Consider the following 8,982-nt stretch of genomic DNA (forward strand, 5'->3'; position numbering starts at 1 on the left):
TACATTTTATCTAAACCATGGAAAAACTAAAAAAATAGATATCCAACACTATTTTCATTCATAGTACAATTGAATTGAATGTCTTTTATTAGCATTACTATTGATTTGATTTTGACTTAGGATTTATTTGAGTTACTAACATTTATGGACTATAAAACTTATTGGAACATCCAAAAATTGTAAGCCCGGGATTGAAATAATACGTTAAAAGATAAAACTATGAAAAAGTTTTAGAAATATTTATAAAATACACTACAATAAATATTTTTATGTATTAAATATATTTAAAACTTCTATACATATAATGTCGGGTTGGTTTGGTTTCGATTTGACTTTTTTTTAGTTAAAATCAAACCAATCCAACTATGGTCGGGGTTTTTTTCCAACACCTAACCAAATCAAACCAAACCATAATCGACTTTTTTTTTCTCGGTTTGACTCGGATTAAGGGGTAAAAAGGGCGAACAATATTTCGCTAAAGACTTTCGTGCTTTTAATATAGTATAGATAGATATGAATATAAATGATAATGGTACAAGACAGAATAGTACTATCCCGTCAACTTATATTTTAATATGTTATCCAATTTTTCTTATATGGGACCTAACTTCAACGAGGAGATAAAAAACTTTAAAGTTGCGGAGCAAGTATTTATTACTTATCTACTTCAGGATTTCATTGTGAGCAATATATTCCATAAATTACAAAGGTGGGAAAAAAAAAAGAAGGAAATCGTACCGAAAGAAAAGGGAGAATCAGAAATTAGTATGTTCACAATAATAATCCAAACTTGGAAATACATGTTTCAAAACAATTTTCAATCACTTGTTGTTTGTTTTCTTCTAATTCTTCACAAAGATATTATTTATTGCTTGATTGCAAAATCAAGTGTAGGACGCAAGGCCTGGAACAAACTGTGATAAGTAACTTGACTTGGGTGGACTGAATCCCAAAACATATGTTGTGAAGGATTATTGCAAACAATTGACTTTGGATTGCAGAGAATTGAAAGTTCAACAAGTCCACTTCCACAACAGCCCTTGGTCACTTCAGTAAGACCTGCAAAAATTATAGGTATGGTCTTAATTAGGAAGAGTCTAGTTTATATACATTTACAGTGTCTAAGAATTTTACACTATCCGATCAAATTAAGGGGATTTAGAATTTGACCTTTATGGGTTTGAGTTCGAAATTCTACCAAAACTCATTTGATTTATTGAGTTCGAAGTCGATTATTTATATTATTTAATAAAAAATTTAATACGTATATAGGTTCAAGCAAAAACTACGTAATGTATAATGCGTTCGGATGAACTCAATAATTACATTCTACATCCGTCGGTTCCTTATGCAACTCTGCTTATAAAAAGTGAAATTAGTAATTCAGGACAACTTGCTACGACCGATTAAATTAAAATTTTGGGCGCTCACCGTATTTAGCTAGATTTCGTATCATGTCGTTTAAAGGATTGTAGATATCGAGGTAGAATAATTTTGTGTTATGAATTTGCAGTCTTTAGTAAATGTTGAAGAAGCGAATTGTACTCTCTTGCAACAGCAGAGTACGACTCAACACATTGGCGGCAGCGGGGTTGAAGTGCGGCGGCGGAATCTATCGTGATGACCACCGGCAAGCACCCGAATGGCGGAACTCCCGCGACGACGATCGTTCAAGCTCCCTCGTTCATCAAACCCTAGAACAATTTACATAAAGTTCATTTATACTACAAATTATAAATATAAATATCAAATTAGTCTAAAATTAGTAAGTTCTTTGGGCCACAAATTTATATTTGATGGGTTCAATCTTTACAGTTTTTAATATTAAACTTATTGTAATTTTGAAAATAATATATGGAGTATATATATATATATATATTAAATTCAAATTTAAAACAATTACATGGCTTTAATTTATGAGAAAAAGACTTACCTGGACAAATTGCTGCACCAATTGCAGTAAAATTTGCTGGTAGGCAGAGATTTTATAGGTTTGTCTTCGATATGGGGTATTATAATAGTTTACAACGAAATCATTTGTCCCTGCACTTATAATAAATGTTGCTTTGCTTTATTAGCAAAGTTGTCTTTTCATTCCCTATTGCATTTTCAAGCTTCCTTTTATATTCTTTGAAATATTCCAGCTGCTTTTCCAATGGAATTACGCCCTGCCATTGTCAAATCACAATCTTGTCAATATTTCGTGATACATGAAAGAGCTACTCCCTCTATTTCACTTGTGTGATAGTATTTGTAATTTGATTGAACATGAAATTTAAGAGTGAAAGAAAATTTTGCCCTGACGTCCTGTATGCAGGGTTGTTCGGAAATCTCTTTACAACTTTCTGATCGTTCATATTTTGTTCCGTAGTCTTTCAGTTACCATATAGTTTCTATAATTATAATAAAGGCTATAGGTCATCGGTTGTGACGTTTACGAAGGGTCATGGTCTATACAAGTCATAGATACATCGTGACTATAAATCATCACACTATAACATAAAAAGTTTAAAGTTAAAATGTTACTAAAAATATTAAAATATATTATTATTTTTAAACTAACTAAAAAAGAAAGAGTATCACATAAATCGAAATGGAAAAAAGTGCAAGTCTAAGTTCCACTTATGTGTGTCAACTAATGTCAAGTCTAAGTTCTTCTTATTCTTATTTTGACATTAGATTAACTAAAAAGCTTATGAAAATATTACGGCAAAATAAATTTGTTTCACTCTTGAAATCTAAGCGCACACACATAAATTGGGACGAAAACCAAAGGGAGAATAAAAAATCTAGCAACATAGTTTTCTACATGAGAGAGAGACGCACACTTAGTTGAGCAGTGAGAGGATCAAAGCCGGAGCTACCGGAGGCGAAACTAACTCCGGTCATGAGCTCCTCCAAGTTAAGACTTGGGTCCAAGTAGGGTGGCACGAAATCTTTGATTCCCACATATGAAACTGTTACAAAGACACACAACATGGATAAAATAAAGATTTTAGCTTATACAACGGACCTCTCTATAACAGTCATCTTCTATAACAACATTTCACTATAATGATTAAGTTTTCTTTGGAACTAACTTTTTATGTTACGTTATAATATATGTTTTCTATCACAGTACTTCACAAATAGCAACTAGAAAATATCGGAATAAACGACTTGTAGAGAGGCTTGATTGTGTCAAGTTACTCTAATGAAAATTATGCATATCAACGTAACATAATCTGTTATAAAATGTTCATTGTGCTATTTTTTAAGTTATTAATTCAATTATGATTATGTTAATTACCTTTTAAATGATATGATAGTTAAGCTCGAAAAAGAAAGTCCATAAGTTTAATGCAATGCAGTCTAGAATTTTTTTTCACACGATCAATATTGTGGTTTTAACCTATTACACCATGTTAGTTTAGATTAGTTACCTTTTTTATCGGATTGGTAATTAATGCATATCATAAAGATTTATTTGCAATTAAAATTTGAGTGACTTGGTTGTGTAAACAATATTTACATTTCCAGTACATAAAACTTAAACTAAAAAAGAAAGGAAGAATATTATTTCTATGTACTAACAATATGTACAATCTTTAATATCATCAAGTTAAAATGACCTGTAACAATAATTAATACCATGACTTGTAATTAGAGGCGGACCTAGAATTTAGAGTTACCAGAATACCACTATCTTAACATAGTCATGATGCATACCAATTACTAACTACAAAATTTGGCGTGCAACTCTCTTAAAATTTGATGATTATGCTAAGTTTCAGTTCTTAGCTTTGAGAGACGTAAATTTGCCACTTGTTTAAAAAATGGTTTAATCAAAAGAAATAGGGGATGAGGGGCGAAAACTAAAGAAAGTTATACTTCACTGTTTATAGTGATTCTAATTAGACAATGCATAAAATATAGTTTATAACCTGCTATAACCAGTTAAATTTTACGGATGTAATCTGTGATGAGTCGGCCATTGGTGAACCTTCCCGTAGGTCTGTGGTTTACAAAGTCCCTTCCATAGGGTGCAAAATTGCACTTAGAAAGAGAGTTTATGTAGTTGTTATTCCCTGAATCAACTGTAGAGTCTCCGAACACTAAAACAGCTGAAACTGAATTGTTGAATGGCCTTTTTTGCAACTTTTTATTATCAGTTAATGTTCGAGCTTGAGCTCTACTGTCTGAAATGATAACGAGAAGAATGGATAAGAAGAGAATAACAGGCTGGACAAACTTACAAACAGAACTCATTGTGGCTAAATATTTGAAAAACCTTTTGAGAAATTCATGAGCTTTGAGTCGTTTATATATGTACATATAATGAAAAAAGAAAAAGTTGTGTAGTAATAATAGCAGTGGACCTTATTGCAGTTGGCGACAGGAACAAATTTAATGGCAGAAGTAGGATCGAGCTGTGCAATTTGCGCTCCAACAAATTTGGTATAAGGCCATAGGTAAAACGTCTCGCTTTGCGCTTATACTTTTTACTTTGCTCTTCTACCTATTACATATGGTTAGTGGTGGCAAAATGAATTAAAAAAATATTATTCATTCGTATTATTTACTGAAAAATAGGTTGGATAATGAGTTATTTTTAAAAATGGATTAAATATGGATAAGATCTACATTAACCACTTAAAAAATAGATACTTAATGGATAACCAATATGTTTAACTTTTACATCTGCAAAGACTCAAATTAGGTGTTCCACAAATTTGGAAGATTATCCATATTATCCGCCGGTTGACCCTTTTTCTATCAATATTAAATATGGCTGGATCAGATATTTTATTCGTTTTCATATTATCCATTTTCGTCTCACATATATCCAACCCGATTAGCTCGTTTTCAGCCCTACATATGGTTAAAGGCCTAATATATTGTAACTACATGTTGAAATTAGGAAAGAGAAATTTGAGATACATATTTGTAGAAAAGGATTAATTCAAATTCATTGATGCACACAGAATTTAAAATCCCATAGAGTTGAGTGTTGACTATCTCCGAACGGCAGCCTACCGAATTTTAGACTCCCTTTTTTTCATACTCAATAAACACTATGGAATTGAAATGCAATATCTTTAATTTCAAGCTTCTTAAAAAAGTATTCAAAAATTAGATAATGCTATAAGCCTACAGGCTAACTTTAGGTATGTAGCTAAATCTTATTTCGGATTTTGATTAGGTGCGCATTAGGGAGCATTGGGGTTCTTAAACCGTTTCCCAAGATATAATTTTCATATTTAAATTTCATAAAAGCATTTTCTTTGACTCATATAATATGATTTTATTCTTGATAGCTTGACATATTGTGTTTAATTATGTTATTATGGTATTTTCGTAAAATTTTAATTTCTCTATAATTTTATATATAGTATTTGTAACAAGTTTTATTTTTCCCTTTTTGAATTTTTTTTTTAAATTCATTGTGTTACAATACTAATAAACCTGAGGCTTCGACCAACAAGGGTTGTGGTGGAGTGGTAACGTGTAAATACTCCATTCATTCATTTTTAATCAGAGATCTAGAGTTCGAGTCCTAGGTATGGTGTCATCTTTGTTAAGGAGCGTTTTACCCTCAATGCGGTTACACTTAGAAAAAAATTAGCATAGCATCTTCAATAGATATCATTCATCATTATGTAAGATTTGATTCTATTGATTAATCATCATTAGAGAGATAAGTGTTGCTGCTATTTTCAAATGATTAATATTTAAGAATCACTGAGCTAAAATGTATACCTAATAATTAACGTTAAACCAATTAAGATAAAGAATCTCATAACAAAGAGAACCGTTTAATCTTGTTGTAAATTATTAGATCAAACTTAAAAATCTAAACCGATTTCAGACTAGAGAAAATGAATAAAGAACTCTCAATTAATGGAACCAATAACAACGATACCCTTTTTAACTATTTGATAAAAATCTGTCTTGACTTATTATGATAAGCAAATGGTTTCAGCATCATTTCTCTAAAGACAAGCATAAATTAGAGCTCGATCGAAATGCAAAGAGTGAGTTATATATGTCGTTGGAAATGATGATAAATATCAAATATTGAAAATTTAAAATCATAAATTGTCAAATACTAAATTATTAGTTCCCATTTGACCATAGATTCTGGCTTCATTTTTTAATTTTTTTTTGAAAACATTATTTATTTATGAAATATGATCATGTTTTAGGAAAAAATAATTCAAAATTTTCATTTTGGGTGAAAATTTTTCTTCCACTCACAAAACATCAATTTGTCTGCAAATAAAATACATGTCCAAACATAACTTCAACTTTCAAAAATTATTTTTCAACACAATTTAATTTAAGAAACTTTTTTTTCAAGTTTCAATCAAATTTATTTCAAACGCTATCTTAGAAAAAAGAAATGGCTGAGAATTATGAGGTGTCAGGTTCAAATCTCAGTGGAGAAAAAAAGTACTAGATTATTTATATTCATATGCTAAGCCTTGGTGAAAGAGTTATCTAGAACATGTGCTTGTAGGAGGTGGCAAATAATCGGTAAAACTACTCGAGATGTGTTGAGTTGTCCCACATCGGTGAGATTTGAGGTCTTTGGTCTCCTTAGATGGTCTTAAGCAATCCTCACCTCATAAGCTAGTTTTTGGGGTTGAGTTAGGCCCAATGTCTATTTTATCAAAATGCGCATATACAAAGAATTTATGTATTCTCAGGATTCGAACATGAAACGCCGTAGCTAAGAGTGAAAAGTCTCGTACATTTCACCACAGTCTACATGGTTGTATGTGGAGAAGAGTTAGAGTGTGACACTAATAAACTAATAGATTTATCTCATACGCACCAACAGTATAAGAAATTTGCAAATTATAAGTATATTTTACTTTGTTGTTGCAACTTGCAAGTAACCTGCCTAATATATGTAAATATTGAACTATAAACTAATTGGTACCTGGAGTGCAGTGGTAGCTGAAATTAATAAGTTAGTTGCAGAATTGATACAATGGCGATGAGAACCATATGAAATTTCCACGTCTTACCCTATCTTCCCTCACATTTTTGTTGGCCACGAGAACCATATAACATTTCTTTGCTAATTCACAGCCTTTTAATGGGTCCCATCGAATCAAATCCTCTCTTTTTGTTTGATATCACTGTTTTAAAAGGCGTTTCTGGGGCGAGCCCCGGGGCGATGGTGTGGGGCAAAAATCTCAAGAGGCGTACGCCCAGTAATATGGGGAGTACACCCGGGCGTTCGAGGCGCGTTTTTTTTAGTGAGAACTAAGCCCAAGAGACTTTTTCAAATTAAAACAAAATTTATTGAATTAGTCCTTCATATAATACCCAAATTCTCAAAAGTCAGTTTGGTAATTACTCAAAAGGTTTAAAAAGGAACTCAAAAGTATTAAATTTAAAAGTCAAGACCCTTTTTATTGATTTAAGCCCTAATTCATGATTTTTTTAATTTTTTATCTTGTCCGCTGGTCTGCTAATATCTCTCAAAAGCAACGAATATTTAATTTTTTTTACAAATACAAAGAGAACTACATTCTTCTTCATAACAGCAAATTCAAAGTTCAAATTGCAGGTTAATCATTCTTTTTGTTCCTCCATATAGAAAACTTTACTCTTTTAGTCTCAAATTACTTGTGCTTGTAAGTAGCATATAGTAGATTATTTTGATTAGTTTTTTGTGGGGATAGAGCACACATATATATAGTTTTCTTCAATTTTTATGCAATTTTACCTGTTTATAAATATTTACTGTCATTATATTATTTTATAAAATATTAAAAATTAAATACCTATGGGGCTTACGCTCCGCTGAGACATATATAAAATGCCTCGCCTTACGCCCGCGCCTTTTAAAACATTATTTGATATTGTGTCTGAGGATGGTATTATGTACATAGTCCTTACCCCTATTTTGTGAAGGTAGTGTCAGGATCCCAATTTTTCTCCGTAGGATGTCGAGATGGCACCTAGTCTTAGGAACTAGGTAAGCCTAATACTTACTGAATTAATGGTAAACTCAACCAAAAACTATTAAACATGAACAAATTTTTTTTATACAAAGCTTACAATCCCAAAATCGGTAGTACACGTCATAAACCTTTCTAAAAGTAACTATATATAATGAATACATCATTGTTCCAGAGTAATATGAAACAATGGAAATAAATACAACAGAAAGTGACTTCGGAGCCTCCGAACATCCAGCAGGTGTACCTTGAAATCTCCAGCCGCACAAGTATAAGTCTCAAACCAACTCGATTTGTATTACCTGATTCTGCACAAAAATGTGCAGAAGCGTAGCATGAGTATACCATAGTGGTACCCAGTAAGTATCAAGCCTAACCTCAGTAGAGTAGTGACAAGGCCAGGACAAGATACCTACCAGACATGTAAACCTGTGTAGGATATGACATAAAGCTAACAAGGAAAGAATATTAATGTAAGGCCAGTAACAGAAAGAATTCAAATTACAATCAACAGTGAAGATAAGGGGAACACGAATGGCAACGAGAAATAACCAAGTAATTAAGTAACTCAACCAAACAATGTCACGACCCGGAATTTCCACCTTCGGAACCATGATGGAGCCTAATATTTTACTTGCTAGGCAAGCCAGCGTTAGAGTAATTCTTGTACCAATTTAAAACACTTTGAACAATTTAACCAATCAGATAGAAATGAAGCTAAAATGAAGTACGAAATAGCATAATAATCCAATATTTAGTACAACCCGGATCTGGAGTCACAAGTACACGAGCTTCTAGAAGTTCTACATACAAAGTCTGAAATAAATACAATTGTCTCGAATGAGACGAACAGTAAATAAGGAAAGAGGAAGGGGGCTTTAAGGTATGCGGACGCCAGCAGATCTACCTCGAGTCTCCAAATGCTAATATGAGCTGATGCACCTCACGTACAGGTGGGACCAGTATCAAAATCTGCACAAGAAGTGCAGAGTGTAGTATAAGTACAACCGACCCAATGTACTCCATA

The 8,982-nt window shown here is 32.2% G+C and overlaps 1 pseudogene; it reads right to left on the reverse strand.

Moving 5' to 3' along the window:
• Positions 1-849: 849 nt before the first annotated feature.
• On the reverse strand, positions 850-4,248 carry LOC117273053 (GDSL esterase/lipase At5g45960-like; annotated as a pseudogene).
• Positions 4,249-8,982: the final 4,734 nt, after the last annotated feature.

Source organism: Nicotiana tomentosiformis, chromosome 8, assembly GCF_000390325.3.
Source record: "Nicotiana tomentosiformis chromosome 8, ASM39032v3, whole genome shotgun sequence".
NCBI classification, from domain to species: Eukaryota; Viridiplantae; Streptophyta; class Magnoliopsida; order Solanales; family Solanaceae; genus Nicotiana; species Nicotiana tomentosiformis.